Source organism: Nothobranchius furzeri, chromosome 16, assembly GCF_043380555.1.
Source record: "Nothobranchius furzeri strain GRZ-AD chromosome 16, NfurGRZ-RIMD1, whole genome shotgun sequence".
Taxonomy (NCBI): Eukaryota; Metazoa; Chordata; class Actinopteri; order Cyprinodontiformes; family Nothobranchiidae; genus Nothobranchius; species Nothobranchius furzeri.
This window is the reverse complement of record NC_091756.1, coordinates 46005972-46026340: the sequence shown is the minus strand read 5'-3', so window position 1 is coordinate 46026340 and position 20369 is coordinate 46005972. Positions and strand designations below refer to the sequence as shown.

Sequence of the window (20369 nt, the reverse complement as noted above, 5' to 3'; positions counted from 1 at the left end):
AGGAGACTCTACCAGACATTCCCAGCAGACCCTCACTATACGTTTGATCCATCCAGGTCTAACCGGCATCCTTCCTCACCATCGACGCCAACTCACCACAAGGTAGTGGTCAGTTGACAGCTCCACCCTTGTCTTCACAAGTGTCCAAGACATGTGGCCGCAGATCAGATGAAGTGACAATAAAGTCATTGATTGAGCTGCAGCTTAAGGTATCCTGGTGCCAAGAGCACGTATGGACACCTTTATGCAATCCATGATGAGCACAGAAGTCCAATGACCAAACACCACTTGAATTTAGATCAGGTGTCTGTATGTTGGGGTTTACCCCAGTGAACAAGAGGGTAGCCTCCCTCCATCTTCGTGTAGGGGGACGGGTCCTGACTGTGGTTATGCACCAAACTGCAGTTCATACTACCCACTCTTTTGGAGTTCTTGGAGAGGGTGCTGGAAATGGCTCCTTCCTGTGACTCCCTCGTTCTGCTGGGGGACTTTAACGCTCACGTGGGCAACGGCAGTGAGACCTGGAGAGGTGTCATTGGCAGCACGTCTGGCCGAAGGAATGTCATGAGCCGGGATGAGTACTCCTCTCAACATTCCACCTTTGAGCTGTGTGTTGCAGGAGAGGGAGGTTCCCAGCTGCACGTGGCTTGCAATCAGCGGGCCCGGCTACATAAGGAGGATGAAGAACACACCTTGACACCGGATGATTACTACAGCTTGGTAGTTTCAGCCTCCTAGTGTTTCTTGGATTTTGTGCTCTCGTGTTCTTGGACTTTGTGAACTTCGGGTTTTTTATGATTACCCGTCTCCAGGTTTTTGGAACGTCTCTGGTTTCAGCGACCCCTCAGGATTACTCACCCATGCCCCAAAGGACTTCTGTACTCGACCTGCCCTCCCTCATTCCTGTGCTTCCCCAACTCCCAGTAAGTCTTTTCTCTGCACCCACCAAGTTAAGACTTACCTCCCTGGACTCACCTGTATCTGCTCTCCCCTTCTCAGGCGCTGCACTCCCGTTTCTCGATCCCCACTGGACTTACCAGTGCACCTTCTGATCCCGTTTTAAAATTAATATTATTTTTTACCATCATTCTGTGAGTTGTTGTGATTCTGCATGTCTTGGGTCAGACGTATCCCCAAATCATGTCAGAGCACTGTTGTCATCACCCCATTTTTCCACTCCACAGGCATTAGATTGCACTTGAAAGTATTTTTGTTTTTATTCACCACATTCCCAATATTGGTAAAGAAATGACAAACTTTATCTTTAACTTTTTTTGGCTCCTGCACCACATCTCCTGTTCAAGTTTTTGGAGATTGAGAGTCTCAATCTGGGCTTTAGTTGGGTTTGGAAAACTCAGATGCTCCCACATGTACAGAAATCCCATGTTGGTATGGCTACACATCATAACAGATGGGGGAAAAGGCCAGCAGAAATTATTTAGGCAGCATGATGTCCAAAACAACATGGGGAAATTAGTATTTTAACGCACAAGTACACAACAAAACTCTCGTATTAACTCTCAAGAATAAATAACAAAGAGTGTAGCCAGTGTTTTTATTACCCTGAAGGTTTTTTCCTTTTTTTTTTTTGTTGGTTGAAACAAGCATCTAATGGTAAATTACTATGCAGCTCAGGAAAAATATGTAAAAGAAAAGAAGAAAAGCTTTTATAACAGAGAAAAAACTATTACCACATGAATTATTAATTTACATAATAATAATAATAATAATAATAATAATAATAATAATAATAATTATTATTGTTATTATTATTATTATTACTATTATTATTATTATTATATGTAGTTTGGCTGTGCTGCAGGACAAATGACGTGATGTTGCAATGAAGCCAATTAGACTGGATGTAGATTGGTGTGTGGGTATACAGTATACCCATACTAACAATAATTTTGTAATCCTAAATGTTTATACTCCATATGAAGCAAATGAAAATGAAGGACAACATCTTAGCTGATTGGCTTTAATTAATGCTTTTATTCAAGGTCACAGTACTTACCCTTCTGAGACCCAGACAAAAAAGTGGCATCAATTTTCTTTTTTGTACAATTTCCTGTTTATTTAGACCAAAATGAACACCTCACCATTTTTTTACTTTAATTGTACAAGTACCCTTTGCACCGACGTCACCTAATCACGTTGGTCCGCCATGATGGACGTCGGAAGTAGTAAAACGCTAGCGACAGAAATTAAGAGAAGAAACGGTAAAATGTAAATAGAAGACAAATGGTGGTTAGTTTTAGTTTTTATAACTGTAGCCATGGCTTATTCTTGTCATTAAGATGTTGTGCAGTTGTCGGTTGAGGTCAGTCACTTTGTAGGTCTCAACAAAGAGCAGTATTTGGAGAAGCTGAAGAATGCGGGATTACATACTGACCCGTACCTTTTTCCTCCTGGCATTTTCACGGACTTAACTAAATCGTCAAGCCTGCCTGACTTCAGTCCACACGGCCTGTACCACTATGTTATCAATGGAGTATCCCCGTACACCGGTGCAGATCTAAAGGCGTACAAAAGTCTAGACGCGTACCAGTTTTTCGTTTCTGGTTGGGTGACTGAGACGCGATGCTACGCTCAAGAAAGAGGAATGTTCCTCATTATGGCAAAAGTAAGACCTTAATATTTATCATCATGTTATAAAAGAAATCATTTTACATGCTCTTTAATTGTAAGATCTGACAAATACTTTCGTGTTACATTGTAGTGCTGCATAACTGTCGATTACATAGAAATGGCTGCCCTGCTGCAATTACATTACCCCTGTGACTGATAAATCTCTTCCTATCATGTATATTTCAATTATATTATTTCAAAAATATAAAACACTATAAATGTTGGTAATAATAATATGCAGAGCATTTTATAAAAAAATAATCATGCTGCTGTCTGTATTTTCAGGTTCACCATAGTCAGTCATTGTCTGAAGCCCAACTAAAACCCTGGCTGTATTAAAAAAAGGATGGGACGGTTGTATGTCGTCACTGTATATGTAAAGCAGGCATAGGAGAGGTGTGCTCCCACGTAACAGCTCTACTGTATGCACTAGATTCTGCTGTGAAACATCTGGAAGACAGAAGCTGTGCTGACGGACCCAGACTGTGGGGATTTCCTCCTGTGAAAGCAGGTAAAGCTCTCTATGAGGAGGGATCAGGAATTGATTTTACAACACCTGCAAAGAAGCACTGTGGTCGTGTGAACAACAAATGCCATTCAGACCATACAGGGAAAAAAATTGATGTGAGTGCAGCAGCCATAGAAAAATTCTATAAGGACCTGGATAATGCTGCCTCAAACCCTTCAGAGAAGAGTGGCCTTCTAAGAATATTACCACAGTTCTGTAACCAGTTCCAACCAAAGGTGGTGTCCAGTGGCGGCTGGTGAAAAATATTTTTGGTGGGGCTGTGCTATTTTTTTTTAAACAAACTTGTGCTTTCTGAGCTTTGTGCACAACTTCACTATTTCCTGAATTAAGCACAGCTCTTTTATTTCCTGTCTTACATCATTGGACAAACTGATTAATCCAGGTGTGTCTGACTATTGGCAAACTGGCTTGCGGACCAAGGTTGAAAAATACTGCATTAAATTGCACATAAAATAACATGACCATAAATGGTAAATAGGCAATGCAAGAGGCAAGTAACAAAAACATTTTGTTTAATTTCAACATTTGAGTGAACACGAAAAATTATGAGCAGGTCACTGTTACAGTAATGGTAGTAAACACTACTTAGACAAAATGCCAGAAATTTACACTGTTAGGACTTATGGAAAGTGGAAACACTTTCATAGGAAATAATGTCATCAGTATCCTCTTACAAATGTCATATTTTCCACTTTTTGGGACAAATCAGAAATGTTTTATTGTCCCAAAAGCTGGGAAATTTGTTTGCTGCAGCAGAAGTGTAACAAGTAAAATGGAATCGGATTGATGTATGTACAAATTTACTTGAAATACACATTTACATGATTAAATATGTATAATAGGTATGTGTGTTGAAATTAGTTTTTACAGTTATTGCACATTAAACAATGTACATGTTATTAAACAAATGTCCCGGTTTGTGGGACAACCAAGGATTTCTGATTCTGATTGTCTTGTTTACAGAAATGTAATGTACAGCTTACCTCTGCACCCAGCTGCTGTTCTCCCTGTCCAAACGTCCTCCGTTTCTTTGTTGGCTGCTGCACTGATGCGCTGCATTCCTCAGTCAGAGAATGAATGGAATCCCCAATGAGACACAAGTTCCACATCCACCTTCTGTGGATCCCAGCCGTTTTGAATAACAAACACAGAAAGCAAAATAACGCATTAGCGTGATTGCATCCAGCTAGCCACTGCTTCCTGGTGTACCAATTTTGGGAGAAGCGTCGTGTGTACAGTTTACCTCTCTCCTTGTCCTGCTGGCTTATCTTTATGTCGGGCTGATCTGGTCCAAGCTCTTTGACATTAAGTTTTTCCACCATAGTTCTCCTCTCGAACGGATACTGGAGAAGAGACCGAAGTGAATTCAGTGGCTGCTGAGATCCGGTATCCATGTTGTAGGCTCACTGGCGTCCATGTCTGCGTCTGCTCCATGTGCGTCACGAGTCACGACCAAAAACGTGCTGGAGTCGAGACTCTCCGAGTTCTACCGAACACCAACGAAAGCCTTGGCGGTAGCTCTATCGCCCATCATGCTTCTGAAACTTTCTGAAACAACGTCGACGCTGATTGGATACATTCCCATTCCTACCCTTTGATTTTCTTGTCAGCAATTGGACAACTGGTCCCGTCTTGTTTGGGCGATTGAAAAACAGCACACAGCCTCCACCGCTCGGCAGAGACCGGCAGAGATCGGCAGAGACCAATATATATATATATATATATATATATATATATATATATATATATATATATATGATTTATTTTTGTTACAATACACACAATTAACTTAGAATATGTGATTATTGTTAATTTTATTTATTTATTTTTTTAAATAAAAATTAAAAACTGTGGGGAAACTGGGAGGGCGGCGCCCTATCGCCCTCTACTGGCTAGCCGCCACTGGTGGTGTCTATGGGTCTACCAAAGCCTCTGACAGAGTTTTACAGCCCTCACAACCGAAAACTGTCAACCTTTGACCTTTTGAGGAAATGTGACCAGGTATTTGAGAACATGAAAGTCACACCAGAGCAGGTAAATTAATTTTTCTATCTGATGGCCGAATAAAACTCTCTGAAGCACTTGAAGCTTGCATCAAAAATGTTTATGTCAATCAGTTTATTTTCAAATCATATTGTTTCATTTAGACCTGATTTAGTCTCAGTAATTCTGCTTGGATTAGCTCTAGCTTAGTTCTAGTTATGGCCTTTTTTTTCCATTAACTGCATTTAGCCAACTATTTTTAGATGATAATTGTTGTAAAATACTGTGAATTGAGGTATGACACATTAGATTCTTCTCCCTTGATATAAAATTTAATTTGTATAGTTGATAGTTATCTAAAAACACAAAACCTTATCGTTTCAACTGTATTTTTTGTGTCTGTGCATTTAAAAATAAAGTAGTCAAATACATACTGTAACTGTTTATTATGCACCGTTTACATGTTATGTAATACAATGTTTACATTTGGAACCTCTCTCTCTCTCATGAAACTATATATAGTTTTATATATATTTTACACACACACACACACACACACACACACACACACACACACACACACACACACACACACATATATATACATACATATATATACATACATATATATATATATATATATATATATATATATATATATATATATATATATATATAATTACAGCATGGCAACTGTAAAAGAACAGCAACTGTTTTTTAATTAATAAACTGGCACTACTGAGGGACACAGATTGGTGAGAGCACATGTGACTCTTACTATTTTATCTAGAGTGGTGTACTCTGATTCATCACTTGATTTCATCAGATTGCTAATAGGGGCAGGTCCATGCAGTATTTTATACTTTGATCGTGCTTGTCCAATTACCCTCTCAACATGTATGCAAACAGAAGCTAGTTTTCAACTGTCTTCCAGTTCAACAGCACCCAGTTGTTGTTTTTTTTTTTTGCCCCTGGTAAAGGCAGGATTTTCAACCTTGGCACAATAAAGCCCGGCCTGGTTCTGAATGGTGAATCCACGGTCAGCAAGGATCAAGTCTTGGGGTAGGAAGTTGTCCAAAGAGCCTCTGTTTGCCGTGATGTGAGCATCTGTTGTTCATCCACCCCAGCCCTTTGAGATGAATGAGATGACCCCTTATGGAGAAATACCTATTAGAAATTTCATTGTATTTTGGGATTTGTACTGTGAGTATGTCTGTGCCCTTGCTTTCAAGTCTTTGGGTTTTTCCATTGCTATATTAAAAAAAGACTATTACTGACATGCAGCTCTGGAAGGACTTTCTGAAACACATTGGAAGAGATGTTTGGACGTGCTGTCTCTGGGGCCAGAAAACACACACAGACACAGTGATGTCACGTGCAAAGGGTCAATAGTAGAGGACAACAGGACGATTTCCGTCTAATTACATATGAATTCAAAAAAAAATTTGATGAACACATTTAATTTGATCAAAACGCAGAGTTCATCATTCTTAGTCTTCTGTTGCTTGTTGGAATGACAACAACTAATGGACTTAGTGGAAAAGTGAGCCTTAAGAATGAACTAGCTAAAAAGTGAACCTCTTCATTTTTGTAATTCAGTGATGATCCTTGAAGTATGTTTTCCTTTTAGTAATGCAATACACCTCATGTATGTGTTGCCACTGCAGCTCTTTTTCGTGCACCTTCATGCATGCTTGATGTCCATCATACATGGCATGTGCCTGGCTCCTAGTCTGCACACCAATGGTATAAACACACTAAAATGGTCCTAGTGTAGTGTAATGGTTTATGGCTCTTTGATTAAAGAGGAACCCTTCTACAGAATAATCTGGCATATTAAGTTTTACAAATTAATAACCAAATGTTATAGAGATAAGAAGACTCAAAGGTTGTTTTCATCGATAAACTGACGATCATATCCGTGTGTCTGTGTTTCAGTTCAATGAAAAGACAAGTCTGAATTTTAAGAGTTTTAATTCTTCAATTTAAACTAATGATTTGAAATGACAATCATAGGAAAAATAATCAACATTGGCAACCTTGTTGGACGATCTTTAACAGTTGATATTTTAAGCTTGCACAAATAGACCTTGTGTTGGATGTGCTAAGATTGAGGATGATGGAATTATGAATGCGTGCATGCATGTGTATGAGATTGCTTCAGGGAGAGAAAAGGTGAATCTGAGTGAAAATGATGGTTTGAATTAAACGTAGTTCTTATTAGAAAAACTGCATCAGAACACTATCTATCGTGTTCTGTCTCACCGACCTTAGGACCCTCTTTAGATCCGGACCGAAGGAGGATGTTTTTCCAGGTGCCACCTTGGCTGACAGAGAAGACGAAGGTGTGCTGACGGTCCAGTCCAGAGTTGACCTCGGTACACGTTGATGAAGCGTTTGGCAGATGTGCTTTCTCAAGTTTAAATGACTCCGAAATCAAAGACTCTGGACGAGTCTGCGTAAGCTGGTTGCATTACGCTATTCTGTCTGGCTTGACAGGAAAAGAGTGTGTGTGTGTGTGGGGGGGTGAGCCGGCGGGGCTCCGTTCCCCGTTGGCGTTTGTTCAGCACGTCCTCTCTCCTTCGATGTCAAACTCGTACTGACTAACTTACCAAAACCCACTTCTCTTCCCAAAGCAAACTTGTGCGTCAGCGCAAATGTGTTTTGGAGTTACTGTGGATGCAGACCTGTGTGAGCGAGTGTGAAGGTCATCGCTAAACATCTCCCAAAAACATTATTTAATTAAGTATTGATTCATTATAGTTCATTATGATTACCCAAAGCATAATAATAATTCATTTGATTAAAATACATTTATAATGAGTAAAGTGATAAAATGATTATTTAGCATTAATAAACAAAGGAAGCGTAATACTCTTTATTATGACTAGATTGTGTGAGAACTCCTTCTTCTGATGATGCAGGTGTTAGATGTTGTTGATTCCTTGTAGTCTTGCTGGCGGCTCAGGTCTTAATCTGTGGGTGAAAGTGCTGTGACCCAGCCGGGCAAATACAACCTTTGGCACAGAAAAACCCATACTTCCTCATGCTACACTAGTGTCCACTACAATAGACATTTATAAAAGCACTGTTACTTCAAAATATAAATAATTTACCTGGTTTTAGAAGTAAAAATAATGTTGTTTGCATGTTAATTAACAAGAATATAAATGATTATTTTGGTAAAAAATAGCAAAAGATGAAGATTATTTGACGTAATTTCCATAAAATGTTGTTACTGGTAAGCCAGCCATGTTGACTGAGGAAAAATGGGGACTTCCCAGCATGTGAACATAACAAATGATACATCACTGGAAACAGGGCTGTGCAGAGACTTTTGAAGTGGCGGGTGCTCAAAGTTAAAAAGGGGGCACAAATAGAGTAAGATTTGAATCAGATTCATGGTCCAACATGTTTGAAAATTAAGATAATGGGAGACTGTTGGGTTCAAACAACATAATATAAACTAGGAAAATATTTTATTTAGTGTCATTAATTGAAGGTAATTTTTTTCATGAATAATTGTTTTAGTTTTTAAAGCTGACATATATCTAGAGATGTTATGACCACATTTTCCCCCTAATCTGAATCCAAGTTATTTGATTTTTGACTATCTTCCAATAGTCTTTTTCTGATATGAAGTGGTTATGCGGTGCATTAAAAATGAAAAAGAGAGAGAGAGAACTCAACCAGGTTGTCTTTCTGTCTGTATTTGTTATTATATTAATTTATCCTTAAAAAGTCACTCATCCAGTAAGTACATTGAACAGTATGCAACCAGTTATCCGGTGTGATAAATACAACTATGTTAGCCACATGCATCTAGTATGTATGGAATCATCACAGCCACCCTCCTTATTTTTACAATTCTTACTTCTTAAATCTTAATTCCTACTTACAATTCTAGACTACTGCCCAGGTGTATATACATGTACCTTTGTTATTATTTTTTCTTCAAAGTATTCTCTTAAGTGTTGGTGCTTCTGTAACAAGCAAATTTCCCCACTGTGGGATCAATAAAGTCTATTCTACTGTATTCTATTCTATTATGAGGCCACACAGACACACACACACACACACACACACACACACACACACACACACACACACACACACACACACACACACACACACACACACAGTAACATTTCATACCATTTCCAGAATACCAAACATTCTATGGCCCGAAGTTTGCTTCATGGTGCTGATCCAGAATATTTTCCTCATTTTTATTTGTAGTGTTATGATAACGTATTAGTTAATAATAAAAAATACACAATAAAGTAAGAACTCATATGTACTAATGCTCACATTCACTTTGACCATCCTCTTTGTGGGAGGCAAAAGATTTATCACATGTTTAACCCTCTTATGACCATAATGATAAATGGGCTATCTGGCATTTTTTTGTTTTATAGCTATAAAATTGTAATAAAAAGAGCAAAATGCTTGTACTCTGCTCCTTTTTTCTGAACAATCTCAGCTTTCAGCATCTGGTTTGTATTTAGTAGTTATGTTTATTAAAGCCTGGAAAAAGCAGCTTAAATGTAAAAAATAAAACATTTATTTGATTCTTTTACATTTACTGCTAAACAAGAACTTCTAAATGACTTTTTGAATAATGACAATTTCAAATGAACAATTTCAACTTTGAACTGTATTGCAAACACTCAGAAAAAATGTATGAACCCTGGCCACTTTTTGAAAATCAGATTTTATGATTAATTATTTTTCTATATTTCTGACTGCAACCCTGCAAACTCTTTCGGTAGTGTAGTGTAACAGAATGAAATGACTGTTTTCCACCAAAAGTCATTTTCCCCCTCTCCTCTGACACAGGACTTAGTCTGCATGAGATATGGCCTCAAGGTCTCATGCATTTGCTTATAAAACTGCTTCTTTTCAGCTCAACAGAAGAATGAAGAATGGACTCTCTACTTTTAATTAATCAAAGAACTCTATTTTAATAAAGCTAATCCAACCAAGTGTTAGTCAATAAATAAGATGTGTCCAATCTGTGAAATCAAAATATTAATCACTTGTTATAATCCAATAGAATATATTAAGTAATATGACTTTAAATGTTCCACTAGGACTGATCTCACGTAGCGTTAAGACATGACACATTGCTTTACTGATCCAATCAGAATCTGCCAGATCTTTCGGAGGCGTGGTTATGGTGGTGTTTGGGAAATCTGTCAACTTTTCATTTGACCATAAACCAAAACATCCAAAGTACAAAACTATGCCCACGTCATCTTTAACACCAGTTCAAAGCGTTCTAGAGAAGTGTCGGAGTGGCCAAACCGTAACTTTGGTTCTTTTTGCCTCTCCAGCCAAAAGAACCAACGACAAGCTGGATAAAATCTGTTGCTGTTCCCACTGCTGCAATGGTTCCTTTCAGAATAAAGGCTGAACCATCAAGACCCCGGTTTGGGTCTCGCTAGATGCCAATAAAATCATCGTGACCCGGAAGTATCTCAAAGACTGGTCTGGTCGACAACCGCTGCTTTTCCTACCGGCTTCGGTTCCAGAGAAGGTCAAGCTGGACCTCAACATTCCTGACCTAACGGGGACTTCCGCTAAGGGTATGTAGACCGGCGAAATGGCGTTGAATGTGTTTATGAATCTCCTAACTAAAGCTTAATGCAAAGACATCACCTTCAGTTCCCATCAGAACTAATTGCTTCTTCGGATTTGCTGGTTCTGAGCAACATTCCACATCACACCATTCTCCGTCTCATTCACCTTAGTTACACCATACATTTAGTGTTTAAGTTAATCTAGTTTAATTTGTTTAGTAATAAATCTTTAAACTTTTAAACTCGACTCTCTCTCTTCTGTTGTCTCTGAGGGAATACGAAGCTGTTATCTAATCCCTGCATTAAAAAGTTCCAATCTTCTGGTTGATTTCATATTTCCTATGGAATCTTTTGTCTTATGGATTATTAAATAACATGTAATTTAAATAATTACAGTAGTTTTTATTGAACCTGTTCATAACGTAAAACCAATACTGCTTCATTACTACTCTCTCTCTCGCTCCCTCTCTTTCTCTCTCTTGCCTAACTCTAACAATAACCAGTCTATTCCTGACCTTAACTAAAACTTAATTCACATGACACCATGATGATCAAGGCCCCTGAGCTTCACTGATCAGCATTTCATCATCTTCATAAAATAGCAAGACTCAGACATCTCATGCCCAGATAGAACCTAGAAAAACTCATTAATGCGTTCATCTCCAGCAGGCGGGACAATTGCAATAGTCTTTTGACTGGTCTTCCCAAAAAAAGCTGTGCAGCAATGCAGCTTATTCAGGATGTTGCTACTAGACTCTTACCAAGAAACAAGAGAACCAAGTGCATAACTCCTGTTCTTAAGTCTCTACACTCTACACCAGTAAACTACATAATCCAAGTGCTACTTCTAGTTTATAAACCACTTAATGGCATGGGGCCTAAATGGGTTTGCTCCTGTATGTGGAATGTGATATAAATAAAGCTGCCTTGCTTTGTCATAGTTTTTATTCTCTTCTATTTTATTTTTATCATTGTTTTTATCTTTTTCAGTTTTATCATCGTTTTTATCTTTTGCTTCTCCTTCTTCTATTTTAATTTTAGCATTTTGATCTTCTCTTTTCTATTCTTTTTTTTCTTTTTATCTTCTACACTCTGCACACTTTTTTCTCATTTGTTATAAGCTGTCCTGTTCCTATCTTTCAATCATCAAGCAAACTTGTGTTCACTCTTTTCTCTTCTCCTCGTAGTGCCCGTGTGTTTAGTGGCGTTCTTTAGTGTTAGAAAACTCTAGAATCGGATTGACTTTTGGATTGACCTTAGACCGGCCCTTGACTTCGAATTTGGCTTTGCCTGAGCGTCACTGCTTTTCAGGACGGCCGTTGTTTTATTTAGAATTATAAGTAAGAGTATTTCAGTAATTAGTTTTCCTCTTCCCAGCCCTTTTGGCTTGGTGCTTTTTGGTAGTCTTTTCCCCTTTTATGAATATCTGCCTTTTGTTTTGTTTAATAAAATCCTTTGTTGGGCACATTCACTCTGTTATTATTCAACCCACACTCAAACTTTATTGCTCCCTCAACAACCGCATCACTCCTAGCAAGCTGAGGGATGTATTACAGGTGCAAAAGCTTAAGGTTTTGACTATGTCAAAATCCTTCTGGTGTAAGAGGCTTGCTCAGATGACCGTTCTGAGCTTCTCTCTCTCTGTCTGTCTGACTTACTGAGACTGAGAGTGAAGCTCTTTTTAAGGCCTGGTGTTATCTCAGAAGTTGCCAAGCATCTCAGAAAACAGTCTCCGATTCTGAACTCTGAAATGTGGGACAAGGTTACTTATGTGTCATGTCTTTATCTTAGCCTTACTCTGTCTGCAAGTGTGATGACCTAATCCAGTAAATATACTTAGTATCATTGAAACAGATTCATGAAACATTTCATCATTAATAATTATACATGGCAATATTTAGCAATTATTAATAATTAAAATCTTAGTTATAAGATCTTTTCTTCAATGATTATTTTGAATTATAAAATGATTACTTTTAATTATGAAATCTTCTTTTCTTCTGGGAATAAAAGTTTCTCTAATACAGTTCTCTTGTGAAGGATCCTGGAAAAGATCTTTCATTATCTGATGAAGCTTCAGTTAAGCTGATGAAGTCATCTGATTAAAGAGCCTGAGTGCAGTCAGTCCATCTCCTGTCAGGGTAAAATACAGCAGAACGTGTGTAGCCAGGGTTATTTGCTCTGGCCATGCATATGAACTGTGGGATCTTAAAATCAGTTAATTTGGTGACATTACAATATCTAGGATGATGGGCCTGGTTGGAGTCAGGAGAGGCAGACATAACCCCAAAATTCCACTACCTCAGCTCCGCTGCACTCCAGCACAAACTCTGCAGCAAAATCGGTCCCGTTGTAGTCAATCAGAGCTGTTCCACTACTGCGGCCGTGCGGCGCAGTGCACCGCCCGCCGTTCCGCCATCCGGCAAAAATAGGATTGATTCTATTTTTGCCGGACACCGGAGCACCTCCGCAGTCAATGGACAGATATCACAACCGCCCAACAGGAAAGGGAGCAAACACAACTTCTGTTTTTTCACAATAAATCGATAAACAAAAAGCGTTTTTTTGTTTCATATGCACAGGTTCAACAACTTTTAACAACTATCAATGGTGGCTGAACTTTAAATGCACAAAAATAAGCCATAAATACAGTTTCCACTATCAAAGTAGTCACACTTTGTTGATCCAAACACTGCTGATCTCTCAACACAAATGATGGGCAGATTAAACAGTTCATTTCGATGCTTCTCCCACACGACGGGTGTTTGGATCTAACTTCCGCGTTTATTGCTCGGACTTATCGCAAGATCTCGAAAATCCCGCGCATGCCTGTTTGCGCACCTCAGGTCTCCGCACCGGAGCGGAGTCTTTGTAGAGCGGGTACCAGTAAAAATTGAGTTTGGAAGCGAGCGGCTGCAGAACGCGGGGGCGGAGCGGAGCGGAGGTAGTGGAATTTTGGGGTAAGGCTGAAGGAGAGCTGCAAGATCTAACCTTATTTACTTTGGCCACAAAGAAAGAGAGAAAGTTCTCACAGTCCGCAACAGAGAGGACGGAGGCTGTAGAAGAGGCAGGAGAGACATTGCTACTGATGGTGTTAAACAGCACCTTGGGGTTCCCTTTGCTCTGGGACATCAGATTTTTAAAATAGGAAATCCTAGCGTCTCTGACTGCAGAGTTAAAGGATGTCAGAAGGTCCTTTAGGTGCAGCAGATGGACGTGGAGGTGGGTTTTCTTCCACAAGCACTCAATTTTTCTCCACTGACGCTTCAGGCTGCGAAGGCTGTCATTAAACCAGGGAGTAGGGTTCACTGCAGGAACTGATCTGGTTCTGACAGGACAGATATTGTCCAGAATGGAGAGGCAGTGCTCGTTAAACTGAGAAGTTAAGGAATCTGGGTCGTTATCAGAAGAACAGGGTGGATTAAAAGAAGCAGAAAAATTGCTAGCTGTGCTCTCATTAATAAAACGAGAACTAACCATACGGTGAGCAGGAGGTGGGGACGCAGAAACTGACAAGTTAAAGAAAATGCAATGGTGATCTGAAATATAAACGTCCTCAGGACAAACACTGTCAGCATTTAGACTCAGGGTAAAAACAAGGTCTAGAGTGTGCACCCTGGTGTGTGTAGGGCCAGAAACATGCTGGGTAAAGCTGAAATGTAGTATGGGCCTCAGCTTATATTTTATATTTGATTTTTTTTTTTGTGAAGCACCTCGTGATTTTTATCTTCAGATAAACGACCCGGTGATTTTTCCTGACTGACTTACAAAGGTAAACAACAAAATGAACTACAAAAATAAACAAATATTAAACTGCAAATAAACTTTATAAATGCTTCAAAAAATATAAAGTGAACTAACCTCAAATTTAAAGAAAATACACAAAAATAACACAAATAAAGTATAAATAGCTCCAACAATATATATATATGTATATATATAAGAACTCAATTCCACCATAGTTTAAAAAAATACATTTCAGTGTTTAAAATGAACAGCTTTCTTACTTTCAGTCACTCATTTGAGTGGTAGGATTTACATGGAAAGAAGAGCAAATTAGGGTTGAGTGAAAATGTTGATTTTTTTTTCGTACTCCCTGCGCTACTGACTCTGTGACTTAAATGACTCAATAAACCTGATTACTTTGGGTGAGTGACTCATCCAAACTCAATTAAGATAAAATGAATAGTTTAACCATCACTAATTAGCTCACTGGCCCTTTCTTTAAAACTGATCCTCAAAGAGCTATCTCTAAGAAGTAATAACTTAGTTGTTCATACCCTTCTCACAGAACCACTTCAAAATATGTGAGGTGCTTTAAAGGCACAGTGTGTGATATTTTTACCTGTTTACTATCAAATCCTGTGTTTCCAGTTCATAAACTTGTCCTTTTTCACTAATATTTCTCACCAACATCAATTCTAAATATTCCTCTCAACTTCAAATTATACATTTTTATATACATAAACTGTGGTCGACCTTCCATGGTCATCCACCATCTTAAAATGCAGTAGCTGTTTAGGGACATACAAGCTCCACCTTACCCGTTTGGACTATGACTGTAACCTGAAAGAACCAGCAGAGAGCAGCAGTGCACCCTGGAAGAATGGAGTCTGCTAATTAAACTACGAAATAGAAAAGAATAGCTACACCGTTGCTGTACTTGTTAGTTTGAATTAAAAAATTAAATCAAAAGCCGCATAAAATTTGTCCGTTCATCATCATGTCCAACACAAGGAAGCTGCATATGTTCAGATCTCCGCCCGCTATTATATAGACGCCAGTCTCTGGTTAGTGTGTCTCTGACTCCCAAACTCACCTCAAGTTGTTCATCCGTCTTTTCCTAGTACCAGAACTCCCGACCCGGTCCCAGTGTGTCCGTTCCAAAGTACTTCTACTCAAGTCTCCTCTTTTCCTGCAGCCTGCCGTCTTGCCCAACACGCTCGTCCACTAGCCAGTGGCTAAATCAGCGTTGTTTACTTTATCTCCATAACACTTTACTAACGGTGATGTAGTTCTCCACGCGTTACTGAGACGTTCCGACTCAGAGGGCTTCTTCTCAAATGTTACCTTTAGAATTTGGTCTCCTTTTGCTGGTAATCCGTGGGAATTTACACACAGCATACACAGCGTCTCCCCAGCTCTAGCCATGGCTAACTAGTAGCTCAGTAGCTCGTGACGCAGATCTCCACCACGCCAGCCGTGAGCCACGATTAGCTGGTGGATAAGTCAGCATTGTTTACCTGATGTCCACCGTGTCCCCAGCTCACCAACACTCCTTCACCAGTCATAGTTAAGGATCAGCCAGCCAGTGATCGCTCCATATCCATATAAGCTGGTAACGGCAGCCAGTTTGATTACATCAAGCGCTCCGTGATCCACGTGAAACGGGTGTTGTGGGAAATTATGTCCCCCTGAGATATTCTGTTTCCCTTAGGCATTCAAGAGCAAATATTTCCAAATCCACAGAACTTATTGTCCATTATGAGGACTAAACTACCTCAAATAAAAGGTGGTTAAACTGAGTGAGGTTACATCTTTTTACATAACTTTCAAAAATGATAAATAAGCTTTCTGCAAAAGAGTGAACAAGAATGTTTTTACAGTATCTTTTTTATTGTTTTTAGGAGGAAATACAGATAAAAAATCACAAGCATAACATTATTACATTACATTACATCATTTTCCCGTAAAAGTTTATCACAAATGTTGTGAAAATAGCCTGAATATTTCAGGGGAACACAATTTCTCAACACCTGACCTCCCGGCTGACGTCACCCCTCCTTCATGTGTGAATCGTGACCGCTTCAATAACAGAACTAGCTTGCTTCCTTCAGGACTGGTAGCTGATAAAACAGTCATAATTATAAATGCTTTTTTAAAGAGGTTGACTAGCTTGTTTTAAGCTTTGTTAGGCTACACAGGTTCAAAATCCATTATACAGTCAAACTCATGAGTGAGCCACCGTAGCTGCAATACTTTCTCTGAACTGCATGGCGCTAAAGAGTCACATTTTTTTAATCATGATTTCAATGGATTTCACACATGGGACCTTTAAAAAGGGAAGGTGGAAAAGTGAAAATTAGCTCTTGTTATGAAGGTCACAGTATAAAACCACAAACTTCCATTCGGTCTCACAGACATGCTGGAGACAAAACTCAATCAAAATGCAGTAGAAAGGACTTCAATCTGTGCCTGTTATTTTATCACATTGTGAGATGCACTTTCCTCCCTGGGATGTGGTCTGGCCTTTGAAACACACATCATTACATGCATGATGCCCAGCAGAGTTTCAAGAACACCTATCATTTACTCCAAATTATTAAGCCTTTTTTCTAGGTGGTGAGGAGCTTTTGTTTAGTGTTCTTTGAACCTTTAATCTTTCAGCACTAATCGTGCTGTAGCTCCATCGGGACAGGCATTTGTCATTAGCTGTCATTATTCAATACAAATGGTACCTGACTGTATTCTGTCATGTTGGTGACAGTTCACTGAAGTGTTTAATGATGGAGGGTGCCTGTCGGGTGTCACTGTGTCCCTCTCATATACCGAAATGGTAACACATACTCACCACATCAACAACACAGCACCTTACTGAATGTGACAAGAGTCTAAATCCTCACTGCCGCGGGCTCAAAACAAAACTACAATATTTTAATTCAACCTGACAAGCCAGTTGAAGTGATTTTAACAGGAACGATACTGAATGCTTTGTAAACAAAGGTAAGTAGGAAAGAATAAATCTGATGTGGTATATAAACGACTGATTGAGTAGTGGTAGACTTTGCACAGAATCCTTACTAAAAGCCAACTTAAAGGGGTCTATCAAAAATCCACTTTTCGGCACTTTATTACATGTAATATTGTTGTTTCCTCATGAAAAATACCACCAAACCTGTTTTTGGCTGCATCCATGCATTGTCCTATTTCAGCTGCAAATTTTGAATTTTATTTTTAAATTCCTGAAACAGCCTAATGTATCATTTGTACGTCACTCCATCTTCCTGCCCCAACATCAGGCCCTGCACCTCCCCCGAAATCTAGTCTCTGGTCTGATATCTGTCTCCCCTGGACAGCTTAGAATATGTGGCATAGGCGATGAGTGTGATGTAACATCAGTGACGTCTGGTCAGAGGAGGCAGGGGAGGCACTGCCTCCCTTGTCATTGTGATAAGCAAAATACAAATAATTATTTATTAGAAAGTACATGTGTTCACTCACTGCTCTATACATTCATTTTTTGTATGATTTCATCATGTTTATGGTCAAAATCCCTGAATTTACCTGTTTTATGATCAAATATTCATGCAGAAGCGCAGAGGGAGACAGAAAAGAGCCTGCCTCTGACATACTGACTACTTTCTACACCCTGCTACTTTCTTCTAACACTACTCACCAATTGTATTATTTCCTGTTATTTCAGCTGTTAACTTTATTTCCTCTCTAAGAGTTTTTCTCTCCAGAACAAGCTACACTGGCTTTCTGTTGAGCTGTCATAGCCTCCTGGAGGGGGCCATCAGTTGGCACACTGCTGCCTACATTCTCCCTCTCCTGATATGACATTGTTTCCCTTCTGTAATGTCGAATGTGCTACTACTACATCATCTGTTGAACTAATTAATTACTGGAGTAAGTGTGTGTGTGTGTGTGTGTGTGTGTGTGTGTGTGTGTGTGTGTGTGTGTGTGTGTGTGTGTGTGTGTGTGTGTTTGTGTGTGAGTGAATCACAGTGGATGACTGCTCATCAAAACTGTACTTATGCCAGGTCCAAAATTTGCATGGGAAGTCACTTACACAGGGTTCAGACCCTGTTTTGATCATAAGCTATATAAATGAAGCTCCTGAACAAAGAAAAAACCTAGAAAATCAACATAATGTTTATCTTTGATGTCAGTCATGATGAAATAAGAGTTAGAATATTGTGTTGAAAGAGCCAGAACAACAACTAGTATGGTTTATGTTTGATTTAAATACAAAATTCTGGCTTCTTAAAAAAGAAAGAACATTTCAGTTGTGCTGAGCTCAGAAACCATTTCCTTGAAAGATTCAACTGACTGTGTTTTACAAATTTCTCTCAGGACCCATCGCTTTGACAGAATCTCCTTAATAATGTCCTTGAGCTTTCAAGCATCTATCCCTGTGCTTTTTGTGACACGTGTCAACAACAGAGATGTTTGTGATGAACCTCTGTAGCCAACAGGACCACAACTCAGCTCAGCTCTGTTTTAAAAAGATCAGATGGCCGCACCTGTCTCAAAGGAAATTTCATTTTCTTCTGAAACAATGAACAGATAAATGTAAGATCGTGATGCACACATCGCTTGTCCCTACATGACTTAGGGGGAGTACAACCTTGCGGTTCGCTGGTGTCTTTGAAGCATCAGTAGCATTCTGCAGAAAGCAGCAAACCCTTGTGGGATCTTGTACCTGGAGGTGACTGCTTTGTCATGCCTCGGTTAAGTGCCACATATGTGCAGGGGGTTAACAGCCTTCATGTTTTCCACTAGGTCACTGGGTGAAATCCCCTAACAGATGGTACTGAACCCATGTTGAGCCAGTTATGTGACTCGGTGTATGAAACAAAAGTAACAAGCAGTGCAGCCTTGAGGAAAGATGGCTTATAAAACACAGGCAACCAAAAGAAAAACAGCCTAAATGCCAGGATGTGGTCCACAGCACTCCATGCACTCATGAAGCCTTATTTCAAGTGGCAGCCTCCTTCTCACCTCTCCCATGATTAATGAGGGCAGAGCAGATGCCATGGATATGGAGCAGTGGGAGTGAAGAAAGGAATGGCGCCTTTATCTTCACCTCACACAACGACAGCTTTCGTTTCTTCACCTTTGCATCAGCAGCGTCTGGCTGTGTTTGTGGGGGTGTGAACACCTGTGTACACTGTCTACATAAGTATTTGCTTGCATGTTTGTTTTTGAGTTTGCTGTCTATATGCATATTTTTGTGGCTGTATGCGATGAGAGAAATGCACAATCTGCTAACTGCAGTAGAGCAGTATCAACCCTTGGGCATTCAGAGACTTTATGATTATAAAAAACCAACATGTTGGAAAAACAAGACATATTCGAAAATGCATTTTTATCCTCAGTTAACATAAAAAGTATCACTTTCAATTCAACTTACAGTATTGAATGGCTCATGTCAATTTATGCTTTGTACATCTTTAAAATAATTTGAATTGCAGTAAAAAATAAATTAAAAAAACTGCAAAAATAGAGCTGATTTAAAGGGTAGAAATTTTTTTCTAACAATGGACAACTATGAAATGAACAGAACTTCAGTTGACAATAAAGTAATAGAAAAGATTAACTCTAACAAAAAAAATTAAATGATATATTCACTGATGATTTGTGAAGACTAGGGACCTAGAGAATTTAACAACATTTAGTCCATCAATCAAACCTTTGACCCATTACCAAAAGACAGCAAAGTTTAAAATAAATAAATAAGAAAACGCTTGAAAAAGAAGCATCTGATTGGGTCAAAATGATTAATCACAGCATCTAAATACTATGCATCTCATCAGTGATGCCATTCCTACAGAAAACCACACCAATGGCAGAATCGTAGTGGTATGATCAGTTCAGAGAACATCAGAAAATCCTGTAGTGACCAACTAGCCAGAGTCTAA

The 20369-nt window shown here is 39.1% G+C and overlaps 1 long non-coding RNA gene across 2 annotated transcripts in view; it reads left to right on the top strand.

Moving 5' to 3' along the window:
* The window catches only part of LOC107387693 (uncharacterized), a 68625-nt gene that overhangs the window by 7591 nt on the left and 40665 nt on the right, over positions 1-20369 (top strand). For both annotated transcript variants that reach the window (XR_008565566.2, XR_001573233.3), the window contains exon 2: positions 10480-10731. This is a non-coding gene — a long non-coding RNA (uncharacterized lncRNA). The remainder of the gene's footprint in view (positions 1-10479; positions 10732-20369) is intronic.